We start from the raw sequence: 16408 nt of genomic DNA, 5'->3' as shown, positions 1-16408 counted from the left end.
CCTGGGCCGTTATGAGATGGGAAAGGGTCCCATCCATTACAACCCTTCAGCAAGAATTTGTGTCTCTGAGAACTATCCAGTGGGAAAGCCCATCCTTTTATATTTGCTTATCTAGTTCCCACAACATATCGTGCTACCTGTTCTATTTAGCATTCTCTTCTACTGAATTGCAGGCCTCAAAGCAAAATACTTGGGGAGTAATTTTTGCCGCCATTATCCATAAACCTCTTGAGCTGGTAAATTTGGAAGCATTGGCTTGAGGAGCATCCACATGACATACATGATGGGGATGAAAAGTGTTCATGTAGTCCGTCCAGCAAGACATTTATATGCACTGGGACTTCTCTTTGAGCCAGTCCTATTGTCACATCTCTGAAAGGAGTGATTGCAAGATCAACTTGCACACTTCTCATTGGCATCTGTGGGAACGGGTTGCTGGACTAGATAGATCATTGGCCTGATCCAGCCAGTCCCTTCTTTTGTTCTCAAATGTGGGGCAGCGCAAACTGCTGTTGCCATGGGGTCTTACCATCCAAGACACATACTTTGTCGAGGGACATTTCTGGTGCTTTGGACTATCATTGCCAGATAGGAGCAAGGGCATCTCCCTGGCAGACAAACCTCTGGATACAATCCTACTACCTTGGTTCTCAAACGCCTTGGTAGTCAAACAACTTGGAACCCAAGCACTGCAAACCTGGAAGTTTGTGAACTTTTTTTGGAAGCCGAACGTGCTCCGTTTTGAGTGCCACACTTCCGTTTTAAGTGTTACACTGAGGTCTGTCTGTTTTTGCTATTTTGTGGCATTTTTTTCTTGTTTTTGTGACTGTGTGGAACCCAGTTCAGCTACTGATTGATTGATTGTGTGACCGCAGTACATTGTTTATTGCTTTCATTTTATGGCTCAATGGTCTCGTTAGATAGTAAAATTCATGTTAAATTGCTGTTTTAGGTTGTTTTTAAAAGTTTGGAACGGATTAATCCATTTTGCATTACTTTCTATGGGAAAGTGCACCTTGGTTTTGGAACGCTTTGGTTTTGGAATGACTTCCGGAATGGATTAAGTCTCAGAACCAAGGTACCACTGTATACACATTGGTCTGGGAGTAAGTTTTATTGAACTCAATGGGACTTACATTCCGAGTACACGTGTGTAGGATCGCACGAAGTCTTAATGGCCACAACGTGTAAAAACAAAACTGATTTTAAATCGCCTTGAGCAATTTGAGTGGTGCACAAGCCACACAATGTGTGGGTTTTATAGGATGGGGAGTAGGGAACCTCAATCCCCACTGCAGAATGTGGTCCTCCAAGCCTCTTAATCTGGCCCTTAGGACTCTGGTCCAAGCCACACCCCTTTCCCTAGGTCCACACCCCTTAGCAGCCCTGCTCCATCTCAACCTTAAGTGCTTTTGCTGAGCTGGAAAGTGTCCTTGATCTGTGATGATGCTTCTAGTTTGCCTGAAAGGAGTTGTATACGTGTAGGAACCTCTGTACAAATGAGTTACAACCATTGTTCCTCTAACATTGGCCTATAGCTCTATCTACCACTGGTATGTGGCCCACAAAATGTTACCCCCACAAGAATGTAACCCTTGGACAAAAGAGCTTCCCTTCCCTCACGTAGGGTGTAAATTCGTAGGACCAGGGTCCTGTTATATTACATGTAAAGATACCACTCTTTTTCCGTAGAACAGAACTCAACACCTGGAACAAGTCGACTGTTTCTAATGAGTTCTTAAGATTCCTGTGAGAGACAATTATCTCTTTTCACTGGAGTTTTCAGGAGCTTGTATAAAACAATGAAAAGGCAGGGAAAAGCTACTATAAGTTTCAGTCAATTATCATTCCTTAGTAAACACTTAAATACAATTGAGGAAGTGGAATCTTTTGCATGTGTAAGTAAGGCGGGGGTAAAGCTTCTGGAAAGCAACAATCAATATTGCTACCGTACTAGTAAAGAGGGCCAGCATGATTTACATAGCCACATCTAGCTGGCCTCTGGGCATTGGATAAGCCAATCACATGGATTTCTGGGCAAGTAGACATTATTTTGTCCATGGAGTTTTCTTGGCAGGGATACTGGAGTGGCTTGCCAGTTCCTTCTCCAGGTGGATCACGTTTAGTCAAAACTCTCCACTATGACCTGTCCATCTTGGGTGGCCCTGCATGGCATAGCTCATAGCTTCTCTGAGTTATTCAAGCCCCTTCGCCACGACAAGGCATTGATCCATGAATCAGTTGGACAGTTGGACAGTGTTCTCGAAGCTACGAACATGAGTTTGACCAAACTGCAGGAGGCAGTGCAAGACAGGAGTGCCTGGCGTGCTATGGTCCATGGGGTCACGAAGAGTCGGACACGACTAAACGACTAAACAACAACAACAACAACAACAGACATTATTTTGAATACTTTCCCCTTTTCTGCCATTGATTTTTGAACTAAGGCTGCGAAACCAGAAACTGGGAGTAAACTGGTGAATCTGTCCCTAATGTCCGTCACCCACTACCAGAAATACCCTTGGTTTGGGAGGATATTTTTTCATCTCCAAGGAATGGGTCCCTTCTAAGGGATCGTTTCCCTTTTCTTCAAAGTGATCCGTTCCTTCCCTGAAATCCTAATTTTCCATGACATGGAGTTGTCACCCTGGGAGCGAGACATCCCTATCACATCTATGAAGACTTCATCCCCCTACCCTGACTCACCCTGCTTCTCTGGGTCAGCTCCTTTGGCCTCAAGAGCAATTACCCATTTTTTTTGTTAGCTGCTCTTACAAAAAAAAAAAAAGTTCAATTCTCCCTTGGTTATAAATGTAATAGGCTCTTTGGATCCCAGCCATTGATAATCTCTTTCGCAGATATTAGAGATCACTCAGCTTTTCATGATGTCTAAAATATTCCCCAAAGGGCGGACTTTTATTTTTTGGAGGTGCCAACCTGGCTTAACCAGGGCCATTAAGAATCTGCACGACTAAGTGATAGAAATATAGTAGGCTTGAAACTTACATGGGGGTTACATTCCAGAGATCCATGTGCAAAGGCAATATCACGTAAAGTCAGGAAGATCCCTGGAACCGCTCCCCAAGACCCTTACCTGATTGAATGAGATCTTGGGAGTCTCACATGACCTTCCTAAAGACTGCTAAGCAAGGCGTAGGACTTAAAAAGCTCTTTCTGCACCAGGTTTTCAAGCTGCAGAGCTTTTTAAATCCCTTTGCCTTTCTTACCAGAATAAGTACCTCACTTTCTCTACCCTGAATCTACCACCAGTCAATTTCATTGGGTGAACTCTTAGTATGATGAGGCAAGGAGGAAAAAGTTCAGCCTAAGGGTAACATTTCAACTTGGGACTTGTATTCTTTAATTTTACTATTGCATTTTGCTTTTTTTTCACTTGCATGTTACCACTGAGTCCTTTAGGTTGGAAAACACAGAAGCAGAAGGGAACAGATTTAACTACAAAGCAACTACTTATAGTACATTTGATGCTGACTTTATAATTCGGCCATTTTATTGGAAATACTTGTCTGTGATTTGCAGTTAGCCAAGTGGGTATGCAGATGTAAAAAGGCCCTTTAAAAAAGTACTGTTTAACAAAAATATGATGAAGAAATTCGATATAGTGCAGTCTGAATCCATTGCAGCTAACAGAGTTTCCCCCCTTCGAGTTGTAAAACTCTGCTGGATTTTTCCAACATTTTAAAAATAGATTAAGGCTGAGAGTAAGAATGGAAAACAAGGGATATTGTATTCCAAAATAAATGTGGTTAGGATTGGGCAGTAAAGTTGCTATCCAGAGAACACTCACTTGGTAGTAAATTCCACAAAATCAATGAGGTCTTCTTTCAAGTAACTATGCTTAGGATGAAGGTTAATCAGGAGGATAATATATAATTCAGCCTGACCTTAGGCAACCTGGAAAATAAGTTTGCCTGACTGGAGGTTTTTTTTTAAAAAAAAGATGGGTGCTGTTTGCACAGGATTATAGCAGTATTTGAGGATTGATTTGGGTTAACTGGAAGATAATGCTTCATTTGAAACGAGGATTCATGTTAAAGGTGGGAATAATCCAATATTTAGCCATGTTTACTCCAGATTAAGGTCCACTGAGTTCTACAGAATTTACCTGCATTCAACAATGCAGAGTGACTAGGGATAAAACCCCACTGATCAAAATGAATATATTTGTACGCAAAGCAGACACATAGAGTCAGGATGTTAAAAATACAAAGGTAGCCAGTTTGGCCCATAGGGGGGAAAACTGGGTTGGGGGGGTGGTGGTACCCGCCAAAGCTTGGCAATGCATTTATCAGGACAATCCAAAAAGCCACAAAAACGAGCTTTTGAATACTCCAGAACTTTTCCTCAAGCTACATGTTGCACGAGTTAAGGGGGTGGTTGGATCCAGATGAAAGATGATAGTATCCTGATCCATTTCTGGTGGTACTAAACCTGCATAGGACCAGCCTGGGGAACTACTAGCCAGAGGCGAGAAGGAAACTGCTCTGTTCTCTCCCCACATTCTGCAGTCCTGCTTTGTTTAATAAAGAGATTCCACTGGGGTCTCCTGAGCTCTCGCTCTCTCTCTCTCTCTCTCCCCCCCCCCCCCGCTCTGCAGCCCTATGCAGCTTTAACTGCGGCCTTACTTCCTGGGTAAATATCCTGGGGGCTCCTCATCTCCATAACCAAGCAGAGCGCTAATCCCCCTAATGGCATGCTTCCTCTAGAGTAGTCTGGAGGGAACATCCTCTCTTGTTGTTGTTTAGTCGTTTAGTCGTGTCCGACTCTTCGTGACCCCATGGACCATAGCACGCCAAGCACACCACATCCTCTCTAGCAAGCATCTTTAGGGCTGCAAGCGAAAGATCCCTGGGCCCAGCGCACTCGGGGAGACCTTTCCACGACTCCCGACTTGATCAGGCCCTATAGGCGCGCGTCCAGGGAGGCGGAGGTTTCCAAGGGGTCCCCCTGGGCGGGGCGAGCAACGGGGGACTTGGCTGCCCCAACGCCCCGCTCCCCGCGTCCTCTGCTGGCCACCGGGCAGGCAGGTGTGCCGGAGGAGGGAAGGAAGCCCGCGATCGAAGAGAGATTTCTGTGTTATTCTGCAGCGCCCAAGGCGGGCCGGTGCTTTGGCTGCCGCCGCTGCGATTGCTTTAAGGGAGCGAGGCCATCCGTCTGGCAGACGCCTTTGAGCCTCACAAAAGAACAGGATGTTGTTGATTTGTAACCAAACCACAGAGAGGAAATGATTGTAAATTTCCTCTAAACATCCCCACTGTCTGCCTCTCTCGCTTCCGCCTCCTCCTCTTCCACCCCCGCAGCAAAGGAGCTGCTGAAGTTTCCATAAGGGAAAGGGGGAATCTCTCCTGCGCAAATGGCTTCCCACCTCGGATTCTCTTTCTTCCTTCTCCTTTTTCACCCATTCATTTCAGCAGCACGATTTCTTTCTTCCACCACCACCCCTTTCCCCCATCCGCCTTTTGTCTTTTCAATTTAAGCATAGTTTACTTAGCAGTCCTCAGCTCCCGCTTGCTTGGCCGGGTGAGAATTGGTTTACAGCTGTAACACCTACCCTGCAAACCCAGAACAACCCGTCCCGGGCTGGGGGGGGGCTGGGAGGAAGGGACAGAGGAGGGGGAAAGGCGCGCTATGAGTTCATTGTGTAACTTTCTCTCCCCTTCGCGAATGAGTTGCATTATTTACCCGTCATATTTGCTCATCCTTAATCCGTTTGCGAGCCGGCAAGACTGCAGGAAATCGCACGGGAGCCCAACTCCAAACCAACCCCCTCCGCTCCGAATCCTTTAAAAAACAGGTCTGACCATATAGAGTTCTTCTTATTAGAGACCTCTCTCTGTGCTTAATTGCAGCTTTCTAAACGGCACACCGGGGTTGCCTGCCAGATGTTCCTATAAAGGGGTTGTGCTCTTAGTTTTTCGTTGCCACGGGTTATGGCTTTCTCCGTGACAAATGAGATACAGCACGCAACTATGCCCCTGGAATATGGATGGATTGATATAGGTTGAAATATTCCCTAATTCACATCTGGATGTGGTCTGTACTCTGTAAGGACGTTATATACAGCCTGATCCAGTTAAGTTGGGAGTATGAGGATTCAAGCTCCTCGGAGTCTCTCTCTCTCTCTCTCTCTCTCTCTCTCTCTCTCTCTCTCTCACACACACACACACACACACACACACACACACACACACACACAGGCTTGCCAACGATTGTAGGTTTAACTTTAGGAGTAAGCCCAGCTAATACCACTACAACTGATTTCCATAGAAGTGTGTTTAAACCACAGCCTTGCTGAAGAATCCCCTGCAAATCAGAATGAAGTCTATACTTCGTTCATGTGGTCCCCTGTGCGTCTGTAAAAATACAACTAAAAATCATACAGCATCTAGCACAGCACAGGACAATCGTGACAACAGGCAGAAAAATCATTAAGTGGTTCCCAAGACCCTCGCCAATTTTCAAGTGGGCCACGGGGAAATTTTTTTGGTAGCCACTGTTTGTTGTTGGCATCTGTTTATTGAGAGAGAGAGAGAGAGAGAGAGAGAGAGAGACAATGGGTTGCGCCTCCAGGGGTGAAGTCAAACCTCTGCATTAGTTAGCACCAAAGTAACCTTTCCAGGGTGCAAGCCTGGTAAGTGTGTATGGAGGTCCTGGGATACAAGATTTTTGTCACGGTATAAGACCAATGGTAAAAATGGCCTGCCTAGCTAACCTACAAAGGGATATTTTGCTTTATTTTAACACGGCTAATACATGTACTTTTTGAATCAATAATATGAAACGCTCACTATAGTGTGAAAATTGTCAAATGGGAGGGTGGGGGAGAAATGAGAAGGAGGAAAAGGATATAAATCATATGCCTACTTTGTCTTTAAAAAACCAACCAAACACACACGAAACACAGTGTTATTTTCAGCATGAATTGAAATGTCCCATTTGCAGAACAGGAAATATTCCTGAAAGCTTCTTCTTGTCCCCATTAAAAATAGTTGCAAACAGTTAAATCAACATGGGCGATGCTGGCATCAAACTTCCCAAAGCAGAATACTGTATGAGAAAGAGGAAATCCCTGCACTGGACAGGAAATGAGAAATGATGAGCTATATCTGCTCTGCGGACCAATTTGGAGAAGACGTGATCTCTGGTGTATTGTCAAGCCCATTGCCTGTGCTGTCACAGGACTCCTTTCTTTATTGCTAACTAAGCCCAGGGGCTGCTCTGATTACAGATACTGTATACTGTAAGCAGCTGCTTAAGACGATAGCTATGGGAGAAGACAATGTCGATGAATCTTTAGGGGAACCGCTGCCGAGCAGTGAGATTCGCTCACCTTGGGAAGGTTTGTGCATCATCTTTAGCTACGATAAGGTCTGTAGTCATAGACTTGAAACCCCAAGGTTGAAAGGCCCCCCTTGATGGCTATGTATCCCAATGTCTCCCTGTTGAATAATGCTGCACACTCATAATTTGCTGTGGACGAAAGAAAAACGCTTACAATGTCTATTGCCTGATTTGTAGCCAGAGGAGAGGTTTTGGGATTACATTCAGTGGTTCTGTTAGGGCTAGATTTCAGAGTCCGGATCCAGGAGCCCACCAAATGAGCAGCAACAGATGATGGGGCCAATAGCGGCAGGAAACAGGTGTGGTGTCCTCTTCCTAGCATCACACAAGCCATGTGGGGTCCAGAGACACTCTGGGGATATGAAAGTGGCAGGCACTAGGCAATTCATTGCACAACCCACCAAATCTGTTTGCCTTTCTTTTTTTAAGTGAATGCTTCCCCCCACCTGGCAAAGTGGGCAGGGTGAGGGCAGCAGAGCAACCAGGGGAGAGGAGAAAGCAGAGCAGCCAGTGAGTAATAGGCAGGAGGCTCCTCCCTGCCATCTTACTAAGAGTTTTGCCTAACTTGCCAGGGCCAGTGATGGAATATGTCAACATCACTTGAAATAAAGAAAGAAAAGCTTATCTTTCTTAAATGGTTACAATGGTGGAGTCGTCTGGGGACAGTGAGTGAAAGCGTTTTGTGCCTTTTCATAAAACATTTTTCTTTTGAATCTTCTTTATAAGGGCATTGAAGTGGCTGTATAGCTATGCAGATACTCTACAGAGACAATACAGGCAAGCAGCTGCAGTCAGGGTCCCCTCCATTTTTGCACATTTGCAGAGGTCAGACAATAGATTGCCTTCCTAGAACTGTGCTGTTTGCAAAAGATTTGATCCAGTAGGATTTACTGATGGTTAACTTAGTAAATGGGTCAATGGAACTGGTAAAATCGCCCTGCCTGAAAGCTTCCTGAGGGAATGTGGTGCTTGCAGGTGGCATGAAAGTGCAAACGCTTTCCTCACTTTTCCAACAGCCCAGTTGGGTGTGAAAAATAGGCCAGAAGCGCTCTGTGCACCTAATTATAATGTTGTTGATTGATGGTGTTGGGGTGAGGATGGAGCAATAGAGCACCTGTTTTCCACAGGCCTTTAAGTTGCTTTTATTTATCCTCTATTGGTGCTTTATCATCTGTAGGGCATGTAGTTCTCCCAGCCCGCCACACGTACAATTTAGTCTGCCTCTGCACAGACCAAGATAAAGCGCACGCCTATGCCTGTCTGTTCAGAAGTAAGCCTACAGAGTTCAATGGCACTTACTATTGGGATGCATGGTTTAACATTGCCATCCAAGGCTGCATACACACCATATGTTTAAAGCACATCATTTCCCCCAAATAATCCTGAGAACCATATTGTACCTTCACAGAGCTACAGTTCCCAGTACCCTTCACAAACTGCAGTTCCCAGGATTCTGTGGGGAAAAGAATGTGCTTTCAATGTATGGTGTATATATTTATGAAGCTCGAGCCAAGAGGCCTCCTTTACCTGCAGGGCCGGCCCTATGGCAAGGCTGGGTGGCGCGGCGCTGCACGCTGCACCCGCCAGACAGCCGCGCTGGGAAACGGGGTGGGGTGGGGCGCCGGAGGGATCTGGGCGCCAGATATGCTTAAGACGGCCCTGTTTACCTGGCTCTGAAACGGTGTGCTCAGATTTCTTTTTAAAAAGACCCTCCAGTGATATACAATATGCGAATGTAAACTTGACGTGTTACATGTGCCCTATGGGTGATAGGTGGGAACAGTGGCAGAGTTTCATGCTCTGGCACCAGAGGGTGGAGAGCAGGTGGGGGCGTGGCTGGCGCGTGTCCCGGGGTGTGTGGTGCGTGTCCTGGGGGCGTGGCCCACGGCCCGCAGGGGCATGGCGCACATTCTGGGGGCGTGATGTGCCACCTGTGGAGCATGGCGCCCAGCATGGGGGGGTGTGTGGCAGCTGCGATGGCACCCCACCAGGATCGTGGTGCCAGGGTCGGTGCACTATCCCCGCCCCCTCTTCCTCCGCCAGTGTGTGGGAGCCTCTGCATTGAGAGCACTGATGAAACTACAGAGGTGTGGACCTTGCAATCACCTTTTGTTGTTTAGTCGTGTCCGACTCTTCGTGACCCCATGGACCAGAGCACGCCAGGCACTCCTGTCTTGCACTGCCTCCCGCAGTTTGGTCAAACTCATGTTCGTAGCTTCGAGAACACTGTCCAACCATCTTGTCCTCTGTCGTCCCCTTCTCCTAGTGCCCTCAATCTTTCCCAACATCAGGGTCTTTTCCAGGGAGTCTTCTCTTCTCATGAGGTGGCCAAAGTATTGGAGCCTCAGCTTCAGGATCTGTCCTTCCAGTGAGCACTCAGGGCTGATTTCCTTAAGAATGGATAGGTTTGATCTTCTTGCAGTCCATGGGACTCTCAAGAGTCTCCTCCAGCACCATAATTCAAAAGCATCAATTCTTCGGTGATCAGCCTTCTTTATGGTCCAGCTCTCACTTCCATACATCACCACTGGGAAAACCATAGCTTTAACTATACGGACCTTTGTCAGCAAGGTGATGTCTCTGCTTTTTAAGATGCCGTCTAGGTTTGTCCTTGCTTTTCTCCCAAGAAGCAGGCGTCTTTTAATTTCGTGACTGCTGTCACCATCTGCTGTGATCAAGAAGCCCAGGAAAGTAAAATCTCTCACTGCCTCCATTTGACTCCATGGACAAAGACAACAGGCAATCACCTTTTACAATGCTTTTAATATCAAATTTACAAAATTGCAGGTGGCAGCTACTGGTACCTCTTAGAAAAGCCATGCCCCTTTCTCTCACATGAAGAAATGCCTCCCCCTGCCCTCAGCCGCAAATACTGTAATGTCATGTGCCCATATTATTTGAAAGCAAAGTGTGCTTTTCCCCAAAGAGAGCATTCTCAATTAACATAAAAGCATATGCAGACTGAGTAATCAAGGTTTCTTTCATGGCAGCCCTAATAAGAAACTTATAAGTAAAATTAAACCCAAATCTCCTGAGCTGCAGAATTCAGATGCAAGCATATTTTTAAGAATCTAGACTCCAAAGTCACTGTAAAGTTGTTTCTACCTTGAGTAAGACTGTTCATTTATTGCTGTGCTGTAGTCCCTAGGAAATCGCAGCCCTTATCTTCAGGGCTACAGATACTACTACATAGCAAAAGTTATTAGCTTGTGTACATTTACCTGAGAGTAAGTCTCATTGAACTAAGTGGGACTTACTTCATAGGACTGTGCTGTAATTCCAGGGGATTGAACTAGGGCCGAATCAGCACTAAGCAACGAAGCTGCATTTCTGAGTTGCTCAAAAAAGACTGAGCCAGCCAAAGAGTCTCCTGCATCTCCCTGGTACTCCTAGGTGACCTCACAGCTGATTCGGAGCCAAGGAAAATAATGAGGGATTGAAACAAATTGCACAGAACAGTGACATAGGAAATTGCCTCCTTAAGGCAAATGAACAATATAGGATATGTAGAAATAAAATAACACAGGTGACACTCTAGGTTTTTTCAGGTACGGTGTATGAATATTTGGTTTCTGTTTATTTTTTCAAAGTGGCACAACTCACTCCTCCTCCTCCTCCTCCTCCTCCTCCTCCTCCTCCTCCTCCTCCTCCTCCTCCTCCTCCTCCTCTTCTTCTTCTTCTTCTTCTTCTTCTTCTTCTTCTTCTTCTTCTTCTTCTTCTTCTTCTTCTTCTTCTTCTTCTTCTTCTATAATTCAGTTTATTTTCCCTTTCTTGCAAATTAATGTAGACATTTTCAAGTACTGTACTACACGTTTAATCTAAAAGCTATACACTAATCAGTTCCTGGTGTAATTTTCTAGGTAGAAACAGCAGGATGTTGAAAAAGAAAACCGGGCAAATTTTAGGTAAGCAGTTTTGCACCTTTGATTGCCTTAGGAACGCCTGGAATTTTCCCAGGCACTTACAATTTTTCACATTAGTTATAATACAGCTATTCCACAAAATTGCTGGTTGCAATCCGGCCATGGAATGCACAGAATAGCTGTTGCCCTGCCCTCAGCCAAGTCCTATCTAGGTAAATAACAGCACCGCCAGTGTTATTTTATTTTATTAATTTATATACTGCCTTATACCTGGAGGTCTCAGGGCAGTTCACAGTGTTAGGAGGGCAGTCTATGGATCACCTTCCCCATGAGCTGCCACTGTTTGGATGCTCTGCCATGGGACTGCCACACAATGAACTACCTGAGAGATAATGTATATGGACAATGCTCGCTGAGGAATATATGCCTCTGTACACATACTGACATACCGTAGGTGGCATGGCAGATGCACAGGTCAATATCTAGCAGGTGGGCTAGTCTCCATGTTCTCAATAGCACCTTCACGATTACAGTACAGTATTTACAAAAAACTTTCGAGTGTAGGAATAAAATCCTGACAACAATTTTTGTGATCATGCTGCCCTATTGTGCTTCTAGGATGTAGGTGGATGTCGAGGATGAGCAACATTTCCCATTCTGGTGTGGGTGTGGGTGGGTATGGGTGTCCATCCAGGGGTTCTAGTATGATCTAAGTTATTGAGTGACAACATAGGAGTCCCATGTAGGCTGTTGCATTCAACAGGGATGAATGAGAGTGTACAGCTGAGATCCTCTTCTTGCCTCAACTGGAAAAGGAAGACCTTGCATTTTATCACTTTATCACAGCTGTTTCTATCAGTCAACAGTAGGCAAAGAAACTGCCTTAGGCAGTGGGTGTTAATTGGCAATCTGCGTCCTTCCTGTCATGAAGTGTTACTTTGAGGTATTACCAGCTTCTGCTAACACTTGAGTCCTTGAATAAAGGAAGCAAATATGCAAGAGGGGGGGTGTGGCAATTGCTTGACTCAACTGAGTTGTGTGTGTGTTTTCAATATAAGTAGTCGCCTCTGTTGTGCTTGGGGTTAGGGAGGCTTGTTGTGCCTGACCACAAACTGCAATTGCTAGTAACTGTGCTGCTTTCTATCAAAGGTGCTGCACTAAGATTGTCAGAAGGACCTTTAAAAATATTTGATCGTGCACCTGCAGCAGCCTAAAGCAGCCTCCCCCAATCTGGTTCCTTTAGAGGTTTTATAACGGTGGGCTAGGGACAAAGGTGAGAGCTGTTTCCAGGGCTGTCTTAAGCACATCCGGCACCGTGGTGCAAAGATCCCTCCGGCACCCCCTCCCTTCCCCAGAATTTAGAACTCGGGGCCCAACTTGTGGACCACCTTGTAGCCCTGGGAGCCGCTGCCCACAGAAGACGCCGCTGATATGGTGGCCGCGGCGCAGCTGGCCAGACTGCTCGCTTGCGAGGCTCCAGGGCACTCCTCCTCTTCCTCCTCCACTGCCGGACAACGACAGCCCGCTGCCGGTGCTCTTGCTGCTGCCCAGTGGCCTGAGGAGCAGGAGGCGGTTGGTGGTGGGGCGGCAGGCACCGGTGATGCAGAGGAGGCCCCTCAGGAGCCGCTCCCGCCACCGCCGCTCCCTCAGATGACAGCGGCTTGGCAGGCAGCAGCTGAGGGGATTCCCACGGCCGAGGGAGAGGAGGCGGCGGTGACGGAGGAGCCATAGTGCTTAGTGGCTCGTTGTCCCCCCACCAACCATCTGGCGACATGCAGGGAAAGGGGAGGCCGCCGGCAAAGCTGCACAGCTCCCCCACTCGCTGGGGCGCCCCTGAGAGGCTGGCATGCTGGCCAACGAGCCACTAAGCCCTATGAGAAAGATGACTCTGGCAGTTTCCTACTGTGTTTCTCCGAAAATAAGTCACTAGCTTACGGTATATTCACCATATTTTTTCGCTCCATAGGACGCACCTAGTTTTTTAGAGGAGGAAAACAAGAAAATTTTTTTTTGCTTTCTTGAAGTGTCCTAGGCATAGCAGCCAACTCCTAGAGGCCTAGGTGCCTTTGCTGCCCCGCCCTCCAATTAAATATTTGAGGAAGCTTCTTTTGCAAAGGGGGGAAGCTCCATTTTTTAGGATCAGCTCAAAGTTGCTGAGTTTCCTTGAAAGGGAAAAAAATTCCTGTTTTTATGGGGTTCAACTCACAGTTCTGCAGCTTCTAGGAAAGGAAAGGGACCCATTTCTACAGTTTCCAGACAGATAATCTAATCAGCCAGTCACATGTCTCCCTCTGCAGACAACAATTGAGGCCTAGGCAAGGGGCTGGGAGGGGCCAGGAAGGGAGCTGGCTCTCTTATCTCGCTCCCCAATCTCTTGCAATCAGCTGCTGAGCAGGTTCCTTTCTCTTTTGCTCTTGTTAGCCTTTAGCTCTTTCTTAAAAAAAAAAAAGCACAATCTGCCTTTAGCCCCTGGGCAATTCGGCTCCAGGGACCACGCATTTGCTCCATAAGACACACAGAATTTCCTCTCACTTTTTAGGAGGAAAAAAAAGTGGAATGGTATTTTTCTTTTTAAAAAACCCACACGGTGGCTTATTTTCAGGGGATGCTTATCCGGTGCTCGGCTGATTGGCTGTTGCCATCGCCGCGCCCACTCTGCGTCTACCCCTCGGTAAAGGCGCGCGCGTTAGCCGGTCGCCGGTTCTGGCCATGTTGGCGCTGCAGCAGCAGCAGCAGCAGCAGCACCTATTTCACATTTCAAAAACTCCAAATGACTACATCTTATCTCCTCCTCCTCCTGCCGCGGCCATTGGAGTAGCTGGGTCCCGCTGGCTCTGGCCCTCGGCTCTCCGTGCGGCACTGCTGTGTGCTTTGTCGGCACTGCTGCAGCAGTCGCTGCTTCCGGGTACTGACCCTACCTGGTAAGCCTCCTCCTCCTCCTGTGGCCGGCGTGCTGGGTCCTTCTGGCTGACTGGGGCGCTTGGTGGTCTCACTCCGCACAGCGCGTAGGTATGGCTTATTTTTGGAGTATGTCTTATATTTCATAAATGCTTTAAAATCCTGCTATGGCTTATTTTATGACTACGTCTTAAAATAGGGGAAACACGGTAGTTCTGCTGAATCTCTCAGCAGCTTTTGATACCATCGACCATAACAACCTTCTGGACCCTCTAGAGGGGCTGGGAGCTAGGGGCACTGTTATACAGTGGTTCCGCTCCTGGGCTGTGTTCAGAAAGTGGTGGTGGGGGATGAGTGTTCAGACCCCTGGGCTCTCATTTGTGGGGTGCCTCAGGGTTCTGTCCTCTCCCCCATGCTTTTCAATATCTACATGCAGCTGCTGGGAAAGATCATCAGGGGGTTTGGGCTGGGTGTTCATCAATATGCAGGTGATACCCAGCTCTACCTCTCTTTTAAATCAGAATCAGTGAAGGCGGTGAAGGTCCTGTGTGAGTGTCTGGAGGTGGTTGGAGGATGAATGGCGGCTAACAGATTGAGGTTGAATCCTGACGAGATGGAAGTACTGTTTCTGGGAGACAGAAGGTGGGCAAGTGTGGGACTCCCTGTACCTGAATGGGGTAACTGTGCCCCTGAAGGACCAGGTGCGCAGCCTGGGAGTCATTTTGGACTCATGGGTTTTTTAAAAAAAATCCAGGAAGAGGATAAAACTATAGATGTGGTGACCATTTGGAACAAATTTTGAACCCAGTGAGGATTGCTAGTTTTGGTCCTGTCCAGGGTCTGCTTATGAATGGAATGCCTGTCTGAGCACGAGGGGAAGGGGGTTCTTTAAAGCAACCTCTCTGAAACTACTCAAAAGCCATTTTTGAACTGGATTAAGATTTTTAATGAATGATTCAAGGTTTACTCTCTGCAGGGAGCATCCAAGAGTACAAAAGGGTTCTTTGGTGGTTTACTGTTTCTTTATATAGGATTTTTTCCGGGGCTACCTTTTCTTCCTTTTCAAAAAATATGACCACAAATTACATAAAACATGGATTATGGAGTCAACGAGTTACATGACTTTTCATTTTCTTCTTTCTAAAGTATAATCTTGGGAGGTTACATACGTATGACCTACCTAGTCTGGATTCATGCCCACACTGGTAGGGAAGAGAAACCAGCATTCCTACAGCAATAAGTCATAAGATAGTCTTCATGCATCAAATAACATCCAGCCCCTAGAATTTGGAGAATAGATTGACAGACCACGAGTCATTCATGTTTCCTACCCTTCCTTAAAATCCTTACTTTTAGCTTTCTTTGGCAAATGTATTGATATCCAATCCACCTTTGACTCTCACTACATCCTTGGCTTTGCTTGCATCCTGTGGCAGTGAGGCCGCAGTCCAAATATCTGCGGTGTAATAAACATTTGTGCCGAGCACAAATTAATGCTATTGATCTTGGAGAGTGCTGGAGCTTGCTTCTGGTCTTTTCTCACTCTGGGACCTCTTGTTCTTCCTTCAGTTTTCAATTAAATTCCTCTTGTGTGGCTCTTGACCCCGCATAATCCGGAGTCCTCGGTTCTTGCCTGGATGTGGCTACAGTTGCCCGACCCAAGAGTCCTCTATCCAAGGAACATATGCTATTTCTACAAAGCACATTCACCACTGAATTAGCATAGCTAATATGCAGAGGTTGCAGCAGGTGCTGTAGTTCTGTCTTAGGTGCTGGAGGCAGTTTGGAATAGAATAGAATAGAAGAGAATACAGGTAATTTATTGGCCAAGTATCAACCATACTTGGAATTTTGCTTTGATTACATTGCAATGTAAAGAAAAAACGTACCTCATACAACCACTATTCCCCTCACAATACAACAGCACAGTGAAAAGACCCCATACCACCAACTGGCCTCCCTTCCGCCCACAGATTCAACAATTTGATGGCACAAGGGAAAAAAGCTCTATCACTATCAAAGAGGAGACTTTTCCCACCAGGCTTACCTCTCTTCTCTTGGAGCACAGTAATTTATGCAAGAAATTAATGATAATGACTGCATGCTGGACTCTATGCTCCAGACAACCAGCGTGCTCTGAACGTGTTGTCGGAAATATACATGTTTACTTGGAAGTAAACAACAACCTTGCTCTGAATTTCTACATTCATAGAACCGTAGCGTTGCAGGGGGGCTTTGTAGATCTCCAGAACTGAGCGGTAAAGTCTTTTACCTTTAACATTGTT

At 46.4% G+C, this 16408-nt stretch overlaps 1 long non-coding RNA gene across 2 annotated transcripts in view; it reads left to right on the top strand.

Annotated features, from left to right (window-relative positions):
- The window catches only part of LOC148686861 (uncharacterized), a 126486-nt gene that overhangs the window by 64624 nt on the left and 45454 nt on the right, over positions 1-16408 (top strand). The window contains exon 3 of one of the 2 annotated variants that reach the window (XR_015948130.1): positions 11223-11267. The exons of the other annotated variant lie outside the window; for it this stretch is intronic. This is a non-coding gene — a long non-coding RNA (uncharacterized LOC148686861). The remainder of the gene's footprint in view (positions 1-11222; positions 11268-16408) is intronic. 2 annotated transcript variants of the gene reach the window in all.

The sequence above is a fragment of the Zootoca vivipara genome, chromosome 2 (assembly GCF_965207765.1).
Source record: "Zootoca vivipara chromosome 2, rZooViv2.hap1.1, whole genome shotgun sequence".
NCBI lineage: Eukaryota > Metazoa > Chordata > Lepidosauria > Squamata > Lacertidae > Zootoca > Zootoca vivipara.
This window is presented reverse-complemented; position numbering and strand designations above follow the sequence as displayed.